The 19,405-nt window shown below is 40.6% G+C and overlaps 1 protein-coding gene across 3 annotated transcripts in view; it reads left to right on the plus strand.

Moving 5' to 3' along the window:
• The window catches only part of LOC129542211 (protein CFDP2-like), a 90,527-nt gene that overhangs the window by 66,687 nt on the left and 4,435 nt on the right, over positions 1-19,405 (plus strand). The window lies entirely within an intron of this gene.

Consider the following 19,405-nt stretch of genomic DNA (forward strand, 5'->3'; position numbering starts at 1 on the left):
GAAGGAGCATCCAGTGAAGAAGAAACAGCGATTGCATAGATCCTGAGGCAACACATGGATCTCAGTTTTTGAGGGCTCTCACGCTGTGTTCTGGGGCCTGATGAGTGTGGTTTGTGTGTTTGGAAGAGAGTTAAGGAGGGCAGACAAATTGTATAGGCTCTATTGGCCTTAAACCAACTTAAGAATTTTAAATTTTATTCTAGGTACAATGAGACACTATTGAAGTATTTTCAGAGTCGGAGAGTCATGATCTAATGTACATTTTAAAGGTATCAGATGGAGTCTGTTTGGAGAATGACTTGGACAGTGGCCCTAGTCAAAGCAGACAGGCTAGTTGGGAAACTGTTATGATAGATGACACAGGAGGTCAAGGTCATGGCTCTTAGAAAAGAGCCATGGCAGCAGGAATTGAGGGAATCACATGGATTTGAGACACGTGTTTGTAAATAGGATCAACAGATTTCAGTGATGGAGTGAATATGGTTGGATAGGTAGTGGTGGCATTTAGGGATCAGGATAAAGACTTTTAGTTGAAGAGATTGTGAAGATAACGTGAGAGTTCAAGTTAAGAAACTGTAAGCTTGCGATGTCTGTGTTACATCACAGGGACATATGGAGCAGGAAACTGAACACACTAGATAAACTAGTCTGGAGTTCAGGCGAGAGAATTGGGCTAGAGGTTTAAACTTGAGATCACAGGCACATATACTTTTTTTTTCATGTTTTATTTTAAAATAATTTCAGATATACAAAAAAAAGTAGTACCAAAAAATCTTGTATACATTTAGGTTTCCTAATTAGGAATACATTAGGTTTTCCTAAATGTTATAATCTTACTTAGCCACAGTACAATTATGAAAACCAGGAAATTACCATTCACGCAGCACTATCTAATAACAAATGTTATCCAGAGTTTGCCAGTTGTCCAACTTGTATCCAAATCTAGGATCACACACTGCATGTAATTGTTGTGTCTACTCAATTTCCTTTCATCTAGAACAATTCCTTTGTTGTCATGACCATGACATCCTTAAAGAGTGCTGGCCAGCTGGCCAGTTATATTGTAAAATGTCCCTTAATTTGGGTCTTTAAAGAGTCCTAACTGTGAAGAAAGCTGATCGCCGAAGAATCGATGCTTTTGAACTGTGGTGTTGGAGAAGACTCTTGAGAGTCCCTTATACTGCAAGGAGATCCAACCAGTCCATTCTAAAGGAGATCGATCCTGGGTGTTCATTGGAAGGACTGATGCTAAAGCTGAAACTCCAATACTTTGGCCACCTCATGCGACGAGTTGACTCACTGGAAAAGACTCTGATGCTGGGAAAGGTTGGGGGCGGGAGGAGACGGGGACGATGGAGAATGAGATGGCTGGATGGCATCACCGACTCTGTGGACATGAGTTTGAGTGAACTCCGGGAGTTGGTGATGGACAGGGAGGCCTGGCGTGCTGTAATTCATGGGGTCGCAGAGAGTCGGACACGACTGAGCGACTGAACTGAACTGAACTGAACCAATGTAATGAGTAGAAGGGTAGCTTTATAAACCTAAAACCTCTAAACCACTAAAACCTCAGATGCTGTTAGAGAAAGGCCTTCCTGCTTTGAACTCTGAGAATTCCTGGCTGCCATGCCAGGAAACAGGAGGGAAGGGGGCAGGGCACACCCTTTAAAAGAATGATGTAGCCATAGGACATGATACAAATGGTTAGAACCAACTAGGTCCACCATGGTGGACAAGATTTCCACTAGGACTTGAGCCTTAGTATATGCTCATTGTGACACATCAACAAGCTAACTGACACAAGCACAGCTCCCTCGATGGTTCCAAGGTCAAACATAAAATGTCAACAGTGGGTGGTGGCCCAGTTCCTGGAAAAATCCCCACCCTTGCCTTCTGAGATGGCCCGTACTCATGGAGTGTGCGTGCGTGTGTGCTAAGTTGCTTCAGTCATGTCCAGCTCTTTGCAACCTGCGTGTTTCTTTCAAGATAAATCCACTTCATACCTGTCACTTTGTCTCCGACTGAATTCTTCCTGCTCCAAAGCGTTAAGAACCTGAGTTTCATTAAGTCCTGAGACCGGGTGTGATCTCAATTAAAAGATCATATGTTCAAGTCTCAATTTGAGTTGCGTGGTTTCACTAATGGCCTGGGGTGGGGGTGGCGGGTGGAGATCCTCAATGAGGAGAGGATGAGAGGATGGGGAACACAGAAGCGGTGCACCCCAAAACCCTATTTGCACAACAGATTCTGGAACAGGCCTGAATGAACATTGGGAATACGTTTTGACCTTTCATGATTTTCAGAGTTTTGACTATTACGTGGGACCAACTGTTTTAAGTATTACAATTATTAGACTATTCTTGGGACTGAAGTGACCAAAAGATTTTTATCATTTGTGATATAGGGAAGCAAAAATTGCTGTTCCAAAATGTGTCTCTTTGGCATGAAGATTATTTAAGCTGATTTTTTTAAGAAGCAGAAGGCTCTGGAAGTCTTGCTTTTTACCTCCTCCATAGTTGCCTAAAGAATTTAGATAAAGGATATCTCCAGAGATATTTGAAAAGAATTCAGACCAGGTGTGGTCCATAGAGATCAGAGTTCTTTCTGCGTACCATTTTCTCTATATGGCCCAGGAAAATTTATTTACCTGCTTTTCCATTTCCATGCAGTTGCCTTCTTCCTCTTTCAAGTCCCAAAGTCCCACTACCCCTGATACCTTTTTCTTTTCTTCTTCTTTTTTTTTTTAAGCTGAAGATGATACTTCAGGTGAGGGTTTCAGGCATTTTGGTGAGTCACTCAGTTTTTCTAGGTCCCTCCCATGTATACATGTTACTAAACTTCTGTTTGATTTTCTCCTGTTCATCAGTCTCATTGTCAATTTAATTCTTAGACCATCCAGAAGAATCCAGAACGGTAGAGGAAATTTTCCTCCTCTCTGACAGAGATGAAGGAAAATGTTGTGAATTTTGTTACAGAATTTACTGTAAAGAACTAGCTTAATAAAATCTTAATGGACAAGAAGGGGTACAATTATTTGTATTCCAGTTTTTCTTTAATAGTTAAACATATTTGCAAAGGAAAAGGCTAAAAATTCATAAGCTAAGTCACCTAAAATTTTTAAAAAAGAAAAATAGACAAATGACATAGAAGAAAGAAAATAATAATGATATGAGCATGATTAAAGAAATACAAATTAAAAAGCAATATAAGATTGACTAAATAAAAAGCTAATTGTCAGACGGAAAACACTAATAAAATAAATTAACTTTTTCTAAGACTGAATAAATAAAGAGAAAGCACAAATAAACAATATTAGGCATTAAATAACAGGCATCACTACATGTAAAGTAAAAGCTTAAGAAGAAGAGAATGTTATAAACAGACGTGTTAATGATTGAAAAAGAGCCAAAATACTTTCCTAGAAAATAGATTCAAAAGAAATTATAAAACCTGTGAAGACTTATACACACTAAAACCCTGAATGAACATTCAGATATTGACACACAACAGTGGCAGTCTTTTTCTTTTTTCTATCAAAACAAATGCCATGATTCTTAGAGCATCAGATTTTTCCAAACCAGTTGACATGTTTGTATCTCAACTAATGGCAGTCTTCTCTGAACCTTTGATAGCTGAATTTTATGAAGCTTTTAAGAAAAAAAAAAATCCCAATCTTATAAGACATGTTTATTAACATATACAATAGTGAAAGAGGGTGTACTTCTCAGTTCCTTTCAGGAGTCCAGGTAATCTTGCTACCCCAAAAAAGGAGTATAAGAAAAGACAATTAAAGGCTAATCTTATTCATGAACAAAGTTATAATAATCTAAATATAATATTCCTAAAGTAAATCTACCACTGAATTAAAAAAAGAAATATCTTAACCAAGCAAGGGTCATCTCATGAATCTAAGGATGATTCATTAACTGAAATTTTATAATTTACCATAATCACAGGTGAAGCAAGGATAAAACTCAGTACAATAGCCCTTGTATCCTGTATTGCTGCTGTAAAGAAATCACCACAAATTTACTGTCTTCAAATAACACAGATTTAGTATCTTTTGGTTCTGGAAGTCAAAAGTCCAAAACAGTCTCAGTGTGCTAAAATCAAGGTGCTGATAGGACTGCATTTGTTTTGGAGTCTTTAGAGGAAAATTCATTCCCTTTTTTTTCTAGCTTCTGGGAGCTGCTCACATTCTTATGGCCTTATGGTCTCATCTTCTATCTTCAAAGCCAGCAGTGTAGCCTATTTCAATCTTTTTCTCTCTCATCCTAATGCTCCTGACTCCATTTTATAGGGATCAGTGTGATTACATCTAATTCACTCAACTATTTCAGGACATTTTCCCCATCTCAAAATTCTTTTTTTTTCTTTTTAATTGAGGAATCATTGCTTTACAATATTGTGTTAGCCTCTGCTGTAAGCACAGTGAATCAGCCATGTATAGACATATATCTCATCCCTCTTGAACTCCACCCCCACTCCTACCCCACCCCTCTAGGTCACCACAGAGCACCAAGCTGAGCTCCTTGTGCAATACAGCGGCTTCCCAGCAGCTCTCTATTTTACACAAATGGCAACCCACTCCACTCTTCTTGCCTGGAGAATCCCAGGGACGGGGGAGCCTGGTGGGCTTCCGTCTATGGGGTCACACAGAGTCGGACACGACTGAAGTGACTTAGCAGGAGCAGTAGCAGGGTATATATTGGAGAAGGAAATGGCAACCCACTCCAGTGTTCTTGGCTGGAGAATCCCAGGGATGGGGGAGCCTGTTGGGCTTCCATCTATGGGGTCACACAGAGTCGGCCATAACTGAAGCGACTTAGCAGCAGCAGCAGCAGGGTATATACGTCAGTGTTACTCCAAATTCGTTCCACTCCCCCTTCTTGTCCCTTCACCTGTGTCCACACGTCTGTTCTGTACATCTGTGTCTCTATTCCTGCCCTGCAAATAGGTTAATTGGTACCATTTTTCTGCAAAGTGCCTTTTATTATATAAAAGAAAATATTCACAGGATCTGGAGTTTAGAATGCAGCTATGTATTGGGGGTTATTATTCACTCTACTACACCTTAGAAAAATAATTTGATAAAACTTAACATGTGTTCATGATTTTGAAATAAACAAAAATGATAAAAACACTCAGCAGCAGAAATAGAAAGAACTGTATCTTTAGGAGCATTTTTGTTTTTTAAGATCAGGAACTGTGTAAGAATTCTCATTATCATTGCTTCTACTCAATATTGTGCTGGAGGTCTGAACCAATGAAATAGATATAATAATGAAATAAATAGTAAAGCACTAGACAGAAATAAAGAAAAAAAAAGTTGAAGAAATTTCCACCAGAGAAAACTAAATAATATCTCAGTTCAGTTGCTCAGTCATGTCCGACTCTGCAGCACCATGGACTACAGCACGCCAGGCTTCCCTGTCCATTACCAACTCCCGGAGCTTGCTCAAACTCATATCCATCGGGTCGGTGATGCCATCCAACCATCTCATCTTCTATCATCCCCTTCTCCTCCTGCCTTCAATCTTTCGTAGCATCAGGGTCTTTTCCAGTGACTCAGCTCTTCCCATCAGGTGGCTGAAATATTGGAGTTTCACCTTTAGCATCAGTCCTTCCAGTGAATATTCAGGATTTATTTCCTTTAGGATTGACTGGTTGAATCTCCTTGCAGTCCAAGGGACTCTCAAGAGTCTTCTCTGACACCATAGTTCAAAAGCATCAATTCTTTGGTGCTCAGCTTTCTTCATAGTCCAACTCTCACATCCATACGTGACTACTGGGAAAACCATAGCTTTCACTTGATGGACCTTTGTTGTCAAAGTAATGTCTCTGCTTTTTAATATGCTGTCTAGTTTGGTCATAGCTTTTCTTCCAAGAAGCAAGCATCTTTTAATTTCATGGATGCATTCACCATCTACAGTGATTTTGGAGCCCAGGAAAATAAAGTCTGTCACTGTATCCTTTGTTTCCCCATCTATTTGCCATGAAGTGATGGGACCAGATGTCATGATCTTAGTTTTTTGAATGTTGAGTTTTAAGTCAGATTTTTCACTCTCTTCTTTCACTTTCATCAAGAGGCTCTTTAGTTCCTCTTCACTTTCTGCCATAAGGGTGGTGTCATCTGCATATCTGAGGTTATTGATATTTCTCCTGGCAGTCTTGATTCCAGCAATGCTTCATCCAGCCTGGGATTTTGCATGATGCACTCTGCATGTAAATTAAATAAGCAGGGTGACGGTGTACAGCCTTGACGTATTCCTTTCCCAAGTTGGAACCAGTCCGTTGTTCCATATCTGGTTCTCACTGTTGCTTCTTGATCTGCATACATGTTTCCAGGAGGCAGGTCAGGTGGTCTGGTACTCCCATCTCTTTAAGAATTTTCAACAGTTGGTTGTGATCTACACAGTCAAAGGCTTTGGCATAATCAATAACAGATAACTACTAGAACTAATGAGAAAATCTGCAAAGTTGCTGTATACAGATGAATTTACTCTTGTTCCTATACCTCAGCAGTAAGCAAACAGAACATGCAAGACATAATTTTTAAATTTCATTCAATCCCTACCTCATGTCATACACAAATATGAATTACAAGTAGATAAAGGGCATATATTTAAGGCAAAACTGTGAAACTTTTCAAAGGCAATATGAGAAATTAGCTTTATAATATTGGAGTAGGGAAGAAGTTCCTAAATAGGATACAAAAAAATGCAACCTACAGAGAAAAAGACTAAATTTATTCAGTTTATATGATGAACTTCTCTCAAAAGATACATGAAGGGGGCATAAAAAGTCATAGTGGGAAAGTAATTTTCAGTATCTTCAATATCAGATATAATTGAAACAAGATTAATATTCAGAATACATAGTGATCTCCTAGAAATCAACAAAAAAGAGAGATACACTTTTGAAAAACAAGCAAATTTTTAAACAGGCATGTCACAAAAGAGGAGATTGAAAAGGGCAATATGCTGACGAAAAGGTGCTTAACTCAGTAGAATTAAAGAACTACAAATTAAAGCCACAATCAGATACCACTCTATACTTAACAAATGAGCAAAAATTAAAAAGCCTTATGCTTAGTGTTATCATTAATATGGAGCAGCAGAAATTCTCAATGTTGGCATCTAAAATGATACACTACTTAATAATAGTTTTCTATTTAAACATAAGTAGACCCTGTGATTCAGCATTTCCACTCCTAGGCATAGACTTTAGAAAAACTAGTACAGTTCCCTGAAGATACACATATAACATTGTTCATACCAGCAGTTTCTGTATAATAGTCCCAAACTGAAAACGACCAAAATGGACATCTACAATAGGAAAGACAAAATTTAGCATGTTCCCTCTTGGAAACAGTCCACAGCCATGACAGTGATTGAACAATCATCACATGTATCAATATGGTTCAGCTGAAAAACATGATTTTGACTGAATGAAGTATAGAGAATAGCTACAGCATGATTTTATCTTGCTGAGTTGAAAACCATCAAAACCTGATCAGTATATCTTTCACAGATACATAAATAGGTAATAACACTGTAAAGAAAAACACTGAATGCCTAATACAAAATTTACAATAGAATTTATAACTGTGAAAGAGGAAGGGAGAAATAAGATCATGGAGGGAAGATTCCACATGAGATTCTGGTTAAGTCTGTTTCTCGTGGGGAAGGAAGTGGATGGTTTTTTTATGTTGCTGTTTTTACAGTGTTCAGCATCTACAATGTTTCACACATTTTCTGTTTATTTCTTCGTTTCTTTCATAGCCACACCCACACTCAAGCAACTCCATTCATGTTAGCAATGAAAACTAAAAATTACCTAAATCTGCAGAAGCACGTGTAACTTTTATGGAGAGAATTTTGAAAGGTTCTTGAAGGGCATACAGTGAGAAAATGAGCAACCATGGCACTGGGACTCAGTTTGGTGAGTGAAAAGATGGTGATTCTTCTCAAATTAATTTTACATTTAGTGCATTTTCTTCATTTTTCTTTTGCTGGATTTTTGATAAGCTGACCATAAATTCTGTGGAAAGATAAAGGACCTAGACTTGCCAATATAAATGGAGGTACAGGATAAGGAATGAATTGGGAGAGAAGCTTTGACATATACAAACTGCCGTGTATAGAATAGACAGCTAGTGGGAGGCTATCGTATAGCACAGAGATCTCAGTTCGGAGCTCTGTGATGACCCAGAGAGGTGGGATGTGGAGGTCATAGGGAGGCTCAAGAGGGAGGGGATATATGTGTACATAGAGCTGATTCACTTTGTTGTACAGCAGAAACTAACACAACGTAAAACAATTACACTCCAATAATGAAAATAAAATGAAAGAAAAATTTAAAGAAATTCACACAACATGTATTAACATATTTTGTTTCTTAAAAAAAAGATTGGGGAATGAAGAAATTGGGATAACATCTGTAGACAAGCCTTTTGAAAAGGCCATACAGAAGAGCAGGAACACAATTTGTCGATACTTGCTCTGGTACACAGAAACATTCAGCTCATGGGTCAGCTGGTTCCTGTGAAATTGAGACATAGCTTATGACACAGATAATCAAGCTCAGGCTTTTCCAGCCTTGCCTAGTCATGAAAATTGCCTCAGATGGTTGTTAAAACTGCGGATTCCTTTGCCACATTCTAGCCCCACTGACGGAGAAGGCAGTGGCACCCCACTCCAGTACTCTTGCCTAGAAAATCCCATGGACAGAGGAGCCTGGTAGGCTGCAGTCCATGGGGTCGCTACGAGTCAAACATGACTGAGCGACTTCACTTTTCACTTTCACACATTGGAGAAGGAAATGGCAACCCACTCCAGAGTTCTTGCCTGGAGAATCCCAGGGACGGGGGAGCCTGGTGGGCTGCCGTCTATGGGGTCGCACAGAGTCGGACACGACTGAAGTGACTTAGCAGCAGCAGCAGCCCCACTGAATAAGACTCTCCAAAGGAGGATCCTGGGAATCTATATTTTTAATAGCCTGCCCGGGTGGTTCTTCTGATTTGGCATGGTTGTGTAACACTGAGAACTTCCTTAAAGAATAATTGTTGTTAGAAAGAAACAAGTGATAAAACACAGTTGTAAAGATTTATACATAGTTTTAAAATAATAGTAATCATTTAGGTAGTCATGTATGCATGGGATCATTCCACTAGTCATGTATGGATGTGAGAGTTGGACCATAAAAAAGGCTGAGCGCCAAAGAATTGATGCTTTCGAACTGTGATTTTGAAGACTCTTGAGAGTCCTTTGGACTGCAAGGAGATCCAACCAGTCCATCCTAAAGGAAATCAGTCCTGAATATTCATTGGAAGGACTGATGCTGAAGCTGAAACTCCAGTACTTTGGCCACCTGATGGGAAGAAATGACTCACTGGAAAGACCTTGATTCTGGGAAGGATTGAAGGCAGGAGGAGAAAGGGATGACCGAGGATGAGATGGTTAGATGCATCACCAACTAAATGGATATTAGTTTGAACAAGCTCCGGGAGATGATTAAGGGCATGGAAACCTGGCATGCTGCAGCCCATGGGGTTGCAAAGAGAAGGGCATGACTGAGCAACTGAACAACAGATCATTTAGGAAAAAATGTATTTCCCGTAAAGGAGAACTATTTCTGCAGAAGTTTGGAACTTGCTTTAGTTACTAAAAGACTCTTTCAGGAAAACGTTTTATAAGTGTGTCTAACTTGACAAAATAAAAAAAGAAACGTAAAAATCTTTAGAGGAGTAGTAAATATTTAATTCCATTACTCAGTTTGGAGACCATTGGATTAGTTATGTTTTTCTTTTCTACATTTTTATAGAAGGAGCTGTAAGACAAATTTTGGTTTGTGGTTCTGCCCAACAAAATTTGTGATTCTTCTGCATTTGTTGCATTCTAGGGAGAAGCTGGTCTAGGCTGTGGCAAAATTTATAATTGACTGGTTTCTCACTCTTCTGAATTCTCACAGCCCTCCGTTTGTGCCTTTCATTAGAGAGTGTTTTTGATTGTTTCCTCAACTACACAAATAACATGTGAATATAGTCTCATTATAATTGATTCAAGTAATTCAAAATTAATTAATAATTAATATTTACTAGATGAATTCTATGGCAACCCACTCCAGTGTTCTTGCCTGGAGAATCCCAGCGACGGGGGAGCCTGGTGGGCTGCCGTCTATGGGGTCGCACAGAGTCGGATACGACTGAAGCGACCTAGCAGCAGCAGCAGATGAATTCTATGTGCCTAGTTGGCATGATTTTTGATGGGTTTCCTAATTGAATTCTCAGAATTCTCACAATTTTATAAATTATGCACAATAATTATTTCACAGAAGGAGAATCCAGATTTGTACATTTGGAAAGCAGCAGAATCAGAATTTGACCCCATGTAATTTGACTCCGATCCCAAAGAAAGGCAATGCCAAAGAATGCTCAAACTACCGCACAATTGCACTCATCTCACATGCTAGTAAAGTGATGCTCAAAATTCTCCAAGCCAGGCTTCAGCAATATGTGAACCATGAACTCCCAGATGTTCAAGCAGGTTTTAGAAAAGGCAGAGGCACCAGAGATCAAATTGCCAACATCCGCTGGATCATGGAGAAAGCAAGAGAGTTCCAGAAAAACATCTATTTCTGCTTCATTGACTATGCCAAAGCCTTTGACTGTGTGGATTACAATAAACTGTGGAAAATTCTGAAAGAGATGGGAATCCCAGACCACCTTGAGAAACCTGTATGCAGGTCAGGAAGCAACAGTCAGAACAGGACATGGAACAACAGACTGGTTCCAAATAGGAAAAGGATTGCGTCAAGGCTGTATATGGTCACCTTGCTTATTTAACTTATATGCAGTGTACATCATGAGGAACGCTGGGCTGGAAGAAGCACAAGCTGGAATCAAGATTGCCGGGAGAAATATCAATAATCTCAGATATGCTGATGATACTACCCTTATGGCAGAAAGTGAAGAGGAACTCAAAGGCCTCTTGATGAAAGTGAAAGAGGAGAGTGAAAAGGTTGGCTTGAAGCTCAACATTCAGAAAACAAAGATCATGGCATCTGGTCCCATCACTTCATGGGAAATAGATGGAAAAACAGTGGAAACAGTGTCAGACTTTATTTTTTGGGGCTCCAAAATCACTGCAGATGCTGATTGCAGCCATGAAATTAAAAGACGCTTACTCCTTGGAAGGAAAGTTATGACCAACCTTGATAATATATTAAAAAGCAGAGACATTACTTTTCCAACCAAGGTCCGTCTAGTCAAGGCTATGGTTTTTCCCGTGGTCATGTATGGATGTGAAAGTTGGACTGTGAAGAAAGCTGAGTGCCGAAGACTGATGCTTTTGAACTGTGGTGTTGGAGAAGACTCTTGAGAGTCCCTTGTACCGCAAGGAGATCCAACCAGTCCATTCTAAGGAAGATCGATCCTGGGTGTTCATTGGAAGGACTGATGCTAAAGCTGAAACTGCAATACTTTGGCCACCTCATGCGATGAGTTGACTCACTGGAAAAGACTCTGATGCTGGGAAAGGTTGGGGGCGGGAGGAGACGGGGACGACAGAGAATGAGATGGCTGGATGGCATCACCGACTCTGTGGACATGAGTTTGAGTGAACTCCGGGAGTTGGTGATGGACAGGGAGGCCTGGCGTGCTGTGCTTCAAGGGGTCGCAGAGAGTCAGACATGACTGAGCGACTGAACTGAACTGAACTGAATTTGACTCCGAAGCTTGTTACATACATGCATGCCTTGGAGAAGGAAATGGCAACCCACTCCAGTGTTCTTGCCTGGAGAATCCCAGGGACAGAGGAGCCTGGTGGGCTGCCGTCTATGGGGTCGCACAGAGTTGGACACGACTGAAGCAACTTAGCAGCGGGGGCCTGTTACACACTCTGAATTTCTCTCCAGTCTACTCGTCAGCAGTGCGTGGAGAGGGGCCTCCATGGGCCCCACACTACCGCCTTCTCTCCCTACCACAAATACTAGCTGTCAGATATCACCACCCTTGGGGCTTTTCTGCCAGGTATGAATATTTCTGTAGGATAGACTCTGTGAAATGAAATTGCTTATAAAACTATATGAACAACTTTGCTTAATTCTGCTAATTTGTATTCAACTGGCCAAACAATTCATTTGGGATTTTCCATAAGATGTGACTTACAGAATACTTCAAATACTTTTTTAAAAAATTTAATTGAAGGATAATTGCTTTACAACAGTATGTTGATTTCTGCTGTACAACGTGCATCAGTTAGAAGCATACATGTGTCCTCTCTCTCTCAAGCCCCCCCTCCCTCCCATCCCCACCCCACTCATCTAGGCCATCACAGAGCGCCGAGCTGAGCTCCCTGTGCTGTATGGCTGCTTCCCACTAGCTAGCTGTTCTACACGCCGTAATGTGTATATGTCACTGTTCCTTTCTCAATTTGTGCCGCCTCCAGTTTCCCCGTTGTGTCCACAAGTCCATTCTTTACGTCTGCATCTCTATTCCTGCCCTGCAAATAGGTTCATCAGTACCATTTTTCTAGATTCCGTGTATCAGTTCAGTTCAGTGACTCAGTCGTGTCCGACTCTTTGTGACCCCATGGACTGCAGCATGCCAGGCTTTTGCAGTATGAAAAGGCAAAAAGATTCTGTATATAGGCATTAATATACCATTGAATACTTTCAGTACTTCAGAAATTCTGTGCAGTTTATACTCCCAAACTTCACGACATGCCTATTTTTCCTTATCCTCTCCAGTGCTTGATATTATACATCTCTGTAAATGTTTGCCAATCAGATAAATCATATTTAATTCTCTTCCTTTCCTTTTTGTATTTTTTGCTTACTACTATATGTTTACTTGCTAGGGCAGTGGCTATCATAGAGGAAGATTCAGTAAATACTGGTTGAATGAATGGAACAATGAATGTATTGGTCATTTGTATCTCTTTTATAGTTTGTCAGTTCATCTCTTTTGCCCATTTTTATATTGGGTTATTTGCCTTCTTCTTATGCTTAATTAGAACTTTTTATACTTTTTATTCTCAATAATGATCATCGTTTGTTGTATTCTGCAAATGTTTTTTCTTGTCTATTTCTTGTTTTTAACTTTGTTCATGGTGACATTTTTATTCAGAAGATCTTATTTTTAGAATATTAAATTTTGGCATATTTTCTCTTTATGCTTGGAAAGACCTTTTCTATTTTTTTTTTTTAAATCTTTTGGCTATGCCTTGTGGCATGTGGGATCTTAATTCCACAACCAGGGATCAAAACCACATCCCCTGCAATATAAGTGTTGAGTCTTAACCACTGGGTAAGCAGGGTAGTCCTGGAAAGGCTTTTTCTAGAAGCAAAGATTTATAAGAATGTTCTAATAGAAATTTTGCTAATACACGTATAGTTTTGCTTTATGATTCTTAGATTCATCTGATGTGTTTTATGTGTTTTTATGTTCATATCAAGTCTGTCTTTAAATTTTCCTAGATAACGGTCAATAGCTAGTCCTTTCTTCTGTTGGGATTTGAAGTATAATCTTTTACATAATTAACTTTACATATACTCATGGAACTATTTATGGACTCCCTCTCATGGAATTTCTAACTTTTAAATTTTTATGTAATTGTTTATCTGTGGATGTTATATATATATTTAGGGGAAAAGACTAATTTTCTTCAATACAGGGATTCCACCTCATTTTTAAAATGCTTTATAGGATCTAGGGCAATTTCTAAAATGTGACATGCTCTCAGTGAACATTTATTGAGTGAATCATAGAAGTAGTTTGTAGGAATTGGGTCTTTTTTTTTTTTTTAAACTCAGGCATCATCTGTTCCCTGGTTGGGTCAGGGAGGAGGATTCTGATAGACAGAAGTCTATTGATTGATTAGAGAGGCCATGAAAAGCTTGCCATGCACCTGAAATTCTATCCCTTTGCATAGCACTATTTTCAGAAGATTCCTGCTTGAATCTAAAGTTGTTACTTGGCAAATAGAAAAACTGATGTGTCACCACAGCATGGGAAAAAGATACTCCACACTTTCTGCTGCCTCAGGCAGACCTAAAGCTATTTTATTACTAAAATGTCCCTACCCTTCCTTTCTTTCCAGAAGACGCACCAAAGTCAATAGATCTGATAAACCGAAATGAAACTTGCAGCAGGCTTCTCCCTCTGACACTGGCACTGTGGGATGAGGCTAGTTTATGGTCAGTGGGTCAGTCCTACTGTTCATCCCTTTGCTGCAGAGTAAGACTTTCTGAGAGCAATTTTCTAGGAACTCAGCCAAAAAGACCTTGCCGCCAATGGGGAGGACAAATCAGGAAGAAAGGTGTAGACATTCAGCATAGAGTCAGAGAAACTTGAACAATGCCTTAAAAAAAGTTTCATATATTTTTCTACCTGTTTGAATACTTTGTTTAAATTACCCTCCCCCCCATTTGTAGTAAAGAATCCACCTCCCAACGCAGGAGATGCAGGACGTTGGATCCCTGGTTCAGGAAAATCCCCTGGAGAAGGGAATGGCTACCCACCTCCAGTATTCTTGCCTGAGAAATCCCACCAACAGAGGAGCCTGGTAGGCTACAGTCCATAGGGTCACAAAGAATCAGACATGACTGAGCCATTGAGCATGCTCATCCCCATATGTATTCTTCTCTTTGAATTGGCAAAGCTGAATTTTTGCATGAAGAAGTCTATGTGTCTTGAGTTTTAAACTGTTTTTCTTCTTTTCAAGCTGAGCTTCTTTCTTCCTCAGTTAAAGGAGAATCTGCCCTCTGGCTTCCAGCTTTCACTGGATGAAAACGTTTATTTTCTTTCTTCCTTCTTCCCTCCCTCTCCCCTCAACTGCCACCCGTCCCTGACCCCACCCCCGTTTCTCGTCTGTTTTTTTTCCTTGTTGTTTTTTGTTTTGTTTTGTCCCTGGCCTCCCTTCTGTCAAGTATCGCCCCTCATATCCCATGGTCTTCCTTGAGGAGAGCAGTGTGCCTAGTTGCTTCAGTAGTGTTCAGCTCTTTGTGACCCCATGGACTGTAGCCCGCCAGGCTCCTCTGTCCATGGCATTCTCCAGGCAAGAATACTGGAGTGGATTGCCATTTCCTACTCCAGAGAATCTTTCCGACCTAGGAATAGAACCCAGGCCTCCTGTGTTTCCTGCATTTCAGACGGATTCTTTACCCACTGAGCCACTAGGGAAGTCCCGACTCTCGGGGGAGAGCAGATCAATTCAGTTCAGTCGCTCAGTCGTGTCGGACTCTTTAGACCTCATGAATCACAGCACGCCAGGCCTCCCTGTCCATCACCAACTCCTGGAGTTCACTCAGACTCATGTCCATCGAGTCGATGATGCCATCCAGCTATCTCATTCTCTGTCGTCCCTTTCTCCTCCTGCCCCCAATCCCTCCCAGCATCAGAGTCTTTTCCAGTGAGTCAACTCTTCGCATGAGGTGGCCAAACACCTAATTTATCACTGTCACTTGTGATTTAATACTTGTGTGACAACTTCTCAGATTGTAAGCATGTGTCAGTTTTATTTCACACTTGCCATAGGGAGAAGACTCCTAAGAAAGCCAATCCAAAGCTTTACTCTTGGTAGAGACATCTTCTGGGGAAATAAGTGGTTAAGTAATCACTGTTAAATTAGATTTCTTAAAAAAAGCATGTCTACTTAGAGATCATTAGGCTTATTGCAAGATGACTGTTAGCTGAGTGATGTTACTCAAATTTCTCAAAAGGAGTTTGAATCTCATTATCATCTGTCAGAAAATTGCTCCAGCATTTTATCATGAATACCAGCATTCCCCAGAAGGTGCTGCTAATAACATCACACCCCATAATTCTGCCCCAGCTCGGTATGTGGTATTTTTCTTTCTCGATCTTTTTTTTTTTTTTTTTACCCCTACAGAAAAATTCTTTTGAAAGAACTACCTTGGTTAAGAGAAGATTTATCTCATTGCATTTTTATCCTATGTGTATTAATTGAGTTTGTCACTTTTTACATTTTTACAAATAGTGGAAATTAGACATAGGTTTAATTTGCACCATTAACGTAGGCAATATTTGCACTTCCATTGTTAATATTCCATTTAGCCCTCTGTCTAGTGAATATTTCTGAAATAAAGGTACATCTTACAATGGAACACACACACTCAGGAAAGAAATTATTAAGCTGATGGTATGTCTTAAATAAGCTTAAAAATACATATAATATACAACTCAGCACATGTAGCTTTAGAGCATTAACTTCCTGAGAATAGAATATCTTTGTTTCTTGGTCTGTTTTAAACCCTTTATTACGTGGCATACAACAGAAGGGTGGGATAATACAGTCTAGTCCCATTCTGTGGGAGGCGAGAAGCTCTCCCTGTTTGTTGACTGCAGTGAGAAAGCAGGGGGAGAGACTTTTTAACTCCACTCTCCTCCAGGAGTAAGGGCTTCCCTGGTGGCTCAGCAGTGAAGAATCTGGCCACAGTTCAGGAGACTTGCAGGAGATGCAGGTTCTATCCTTTGGTCAAGAAGATCCCCTGGAGAAGGGAATGGCAACCCACTCCAGTATTCTTGCCTGGAGAATTCCATGGACAGAGGAGCCTGGTGGGCTACAGTCCATGGGGTCGCAAAGAGTCAGACACAGCTGAGCACACAGCACGAGTACCCCCAAGAATATGTGGAAAACAGGAAAGGCTGTGCAGTCGGATCCAGATAGTAGTCCTTTCCCTAAATTGGTGATTTCCTTGTTGCTTGGGTGGCTCTTCTCGTGATGGAGTTTTCCCCATCCCTGTATTGGGTCTTATGTAGTTACTAATTCTGTTCAGTCTTTTTCTGGTTAAGGTTGCCTGGGTATGCTTCTAATCCATGTACATGCAGGAAGGAAAATTGCCTTCATCAGTCTGGCCTTGTGGTAAAAGCATGTATAATAAAAATCAAGTTTGTACCAAAAATAATTGGCTGTTCATAGTGCTTCTAAGCCCTGCTGTTATTCTGCTAAAGACATCTCTGTCTCTTTTCTCTTGTTTGAATTATATTACAACACGTCCCCTTCTGTAATCCCCTTTTGCATTGAAAGTTGACTGAAAACCCAGCAGAGCTACATATTGTACACACCATAGAATTTCACATGGCGCTTGACACATACTTAGTACTGGTGCCATTTTGCTGGTGGTAGGTTCTCACGGCAGTACTGGCTGGTGAGACGGGGCTTATCAGATTTCACTACTGCCAGGGACTACTCCTTGACCTCCCAGCTCTAGAAATGGGACTTTTTCAGCATATTCAGCTGTTCCAGTGCTGACTCATGTTGCCTCAGTTCTCCTAATGTAGATAGATAAGCCAAAATGTGACCTTAGTGACATTAATATGATGGAGGCTAAGTAAACCTGTTATATAGTAAGTACCTGGGATGCTTGCCATGGTCTCAGGGCACCCTCCTTCCTAAGTACTGAGAATGTGGAAAACAGGACTGTAGCTTGTGTACATGAAGTCAGAACTAGGAGCATAGACAATATACTGTGTGCTGATGGGTGGGTGGGTGAAGAGGGATAATCTAAACTTTAGAAAATGAAAATAAAATATCACTAGCCGACAGCAGAGAGAGAACCTTTACTGATTGCAACTGACCAAAGTAATTAGTGTCAGCGACAGAATTGGCAGTAGGAAAGAGATGAAAAGGAATTTAAAAGGGAGTTCACTTTACAATTGTAAGAAAAATGGTAACCTAAGTTTTATTAGTGATGGAAATCCAGACATCCAGGACTTCTCCAGGAGCCTAAAAGAGAAGAATTACCAGTTTGCAATCAGTTCAGTTCAGTTTAGTCGCTCAGTATTGTCTAACTCTTTGAGACCCCATGGACTGCAGCATGCCAGGCCTCCCTGTCCGTCGACAACACCCAGAGTTTACTCAAACTCATGTCCATTGAGTTGGTGATACCACTCAAACATCTCATCCTCTGCAGTCCCCTTCTCCTACTGCCTTCAATCTTTCCCAGAATCACGGTCTTTTCCAATGAGTCAGTTCTTTGCATCAGCTGGCCAAAGTATTGGAGTTTCAGCTTCAGCATCAATCCTTCCAATTAATATTCAGGGATGATTTCCTTTAGGATGGACTGGTTGGATCTCTTTGTAGTCCAAGGGATTCTGAAGAGTCTTCTCCAACACCACAGTTCAAAAGCATCAATTCTTCGGCGCATAGCTTTCTTTATAGTCCAACTCTCATATACATACATGACTACTGGAAAAACCATAGCTTTGACTAGACAGACATTGGTTGACAAAGTAATGTCTTTGCTTTTTAATATGCTGTCTAGGTTGGTCATAACTTTTCTTCCAAGGAGCAAGCGTCTTTTAATTTTATGGCTGCAGTCAATCTATGCAGTGATTTTCAGTTCAGTTCAGTCACTCAGTCATGTCCGACTCTTTGCGACCCCATGAATTGCAGCATGCCAGGCCTCCCTTTCCTCACCAACTCCTGGAGTTCACCCAAACTCATGTGCATCAAGTTGGTGATGCCATTCAACCATCTCATCCTCTGTCATCCCCTTCTCCTCCTGCCCCCAGTCCCTCCCAGCATCAGGATCTTTTCCAATGGGTCAAGTCTTCGCATGAGGTGGCCAAAGTATTGGAGTTTAAGCCTCAGCATCCTTCCAATTAACACCCAGGACTGGTCTCCTTTAGGATGGACTGGTTGGATCTCCTTGCAGTCCAAGGACTCTCAAGAGTCTTCTCCAACACCACAGTTCAAATGCATCAGTTCTTTGGCGCTCAGCTTTCTTCACAGTCCAACTCTCACATCCATACATGACCACTGGAAAAACCATATCCTTGACTAGACAGACCTTTGTTGGCAAAGTAATATCTCTGCTTTTTAATATGCTATCTATGTTGGTCATAACTTTCCTTCAAAGGAGTAACCGTCTTTTAATTTCATGGCTGCAGTCACCATCTGCAGTGATTTTGAAGCCCCCCCAAAAAAGCCTGTCAGCGTTTCCACTGTTTTCCCATCTATTTCCCATGAAGTGATGGGACCAGATGCCATGATCTTAGTTTTCTGAATGTTGAGTTTTAAGCCAACTTTTTCACTTTCCTCTTTCGCTTTCATCAAGAGGCTTTTTAGTTCCTCTTCACTTTCTGCCATAAGGGTGGTGTTATCTGCACATCTGTTCAGTTCAGTTCAGTCACTCAGTCGTGTCCGACTCTCTGCGACCCCATGAATCACAGCACGCCAGGCCTCCCTGTCCATCACCAACTCCTGGAGTTCACTCAAACTCAAGTCCACAGAGTCGGTGATGCCATCCAGCCATCTCATTCTCAGTCGTCCCCTTCTCCTCCCGCCCTCAACGTTTCCCAGCATCAGAGTCTTTTCCAGTGAGTCAACTCGTCGCATGAGGTGGCCAAAGTATTGCAGTTTCAGCTTTAGCATCAGTC

The sequence above is a fragment of the Moschus berezovskii genome, chromosome 19 (genome assembly GCF_049115385.1).
Source record: "Moschus berezovskii isolate FMDL1 chromosome 19, NW_MosBer_1.0, whole genome shotgun sequence".
Classification (NCBI taxonomy): Eukaryota; Metazoa; Chordata; class Mammalia; order Artiodactyla; family Moschidae; genus Moschus; species Moschus berezovskii.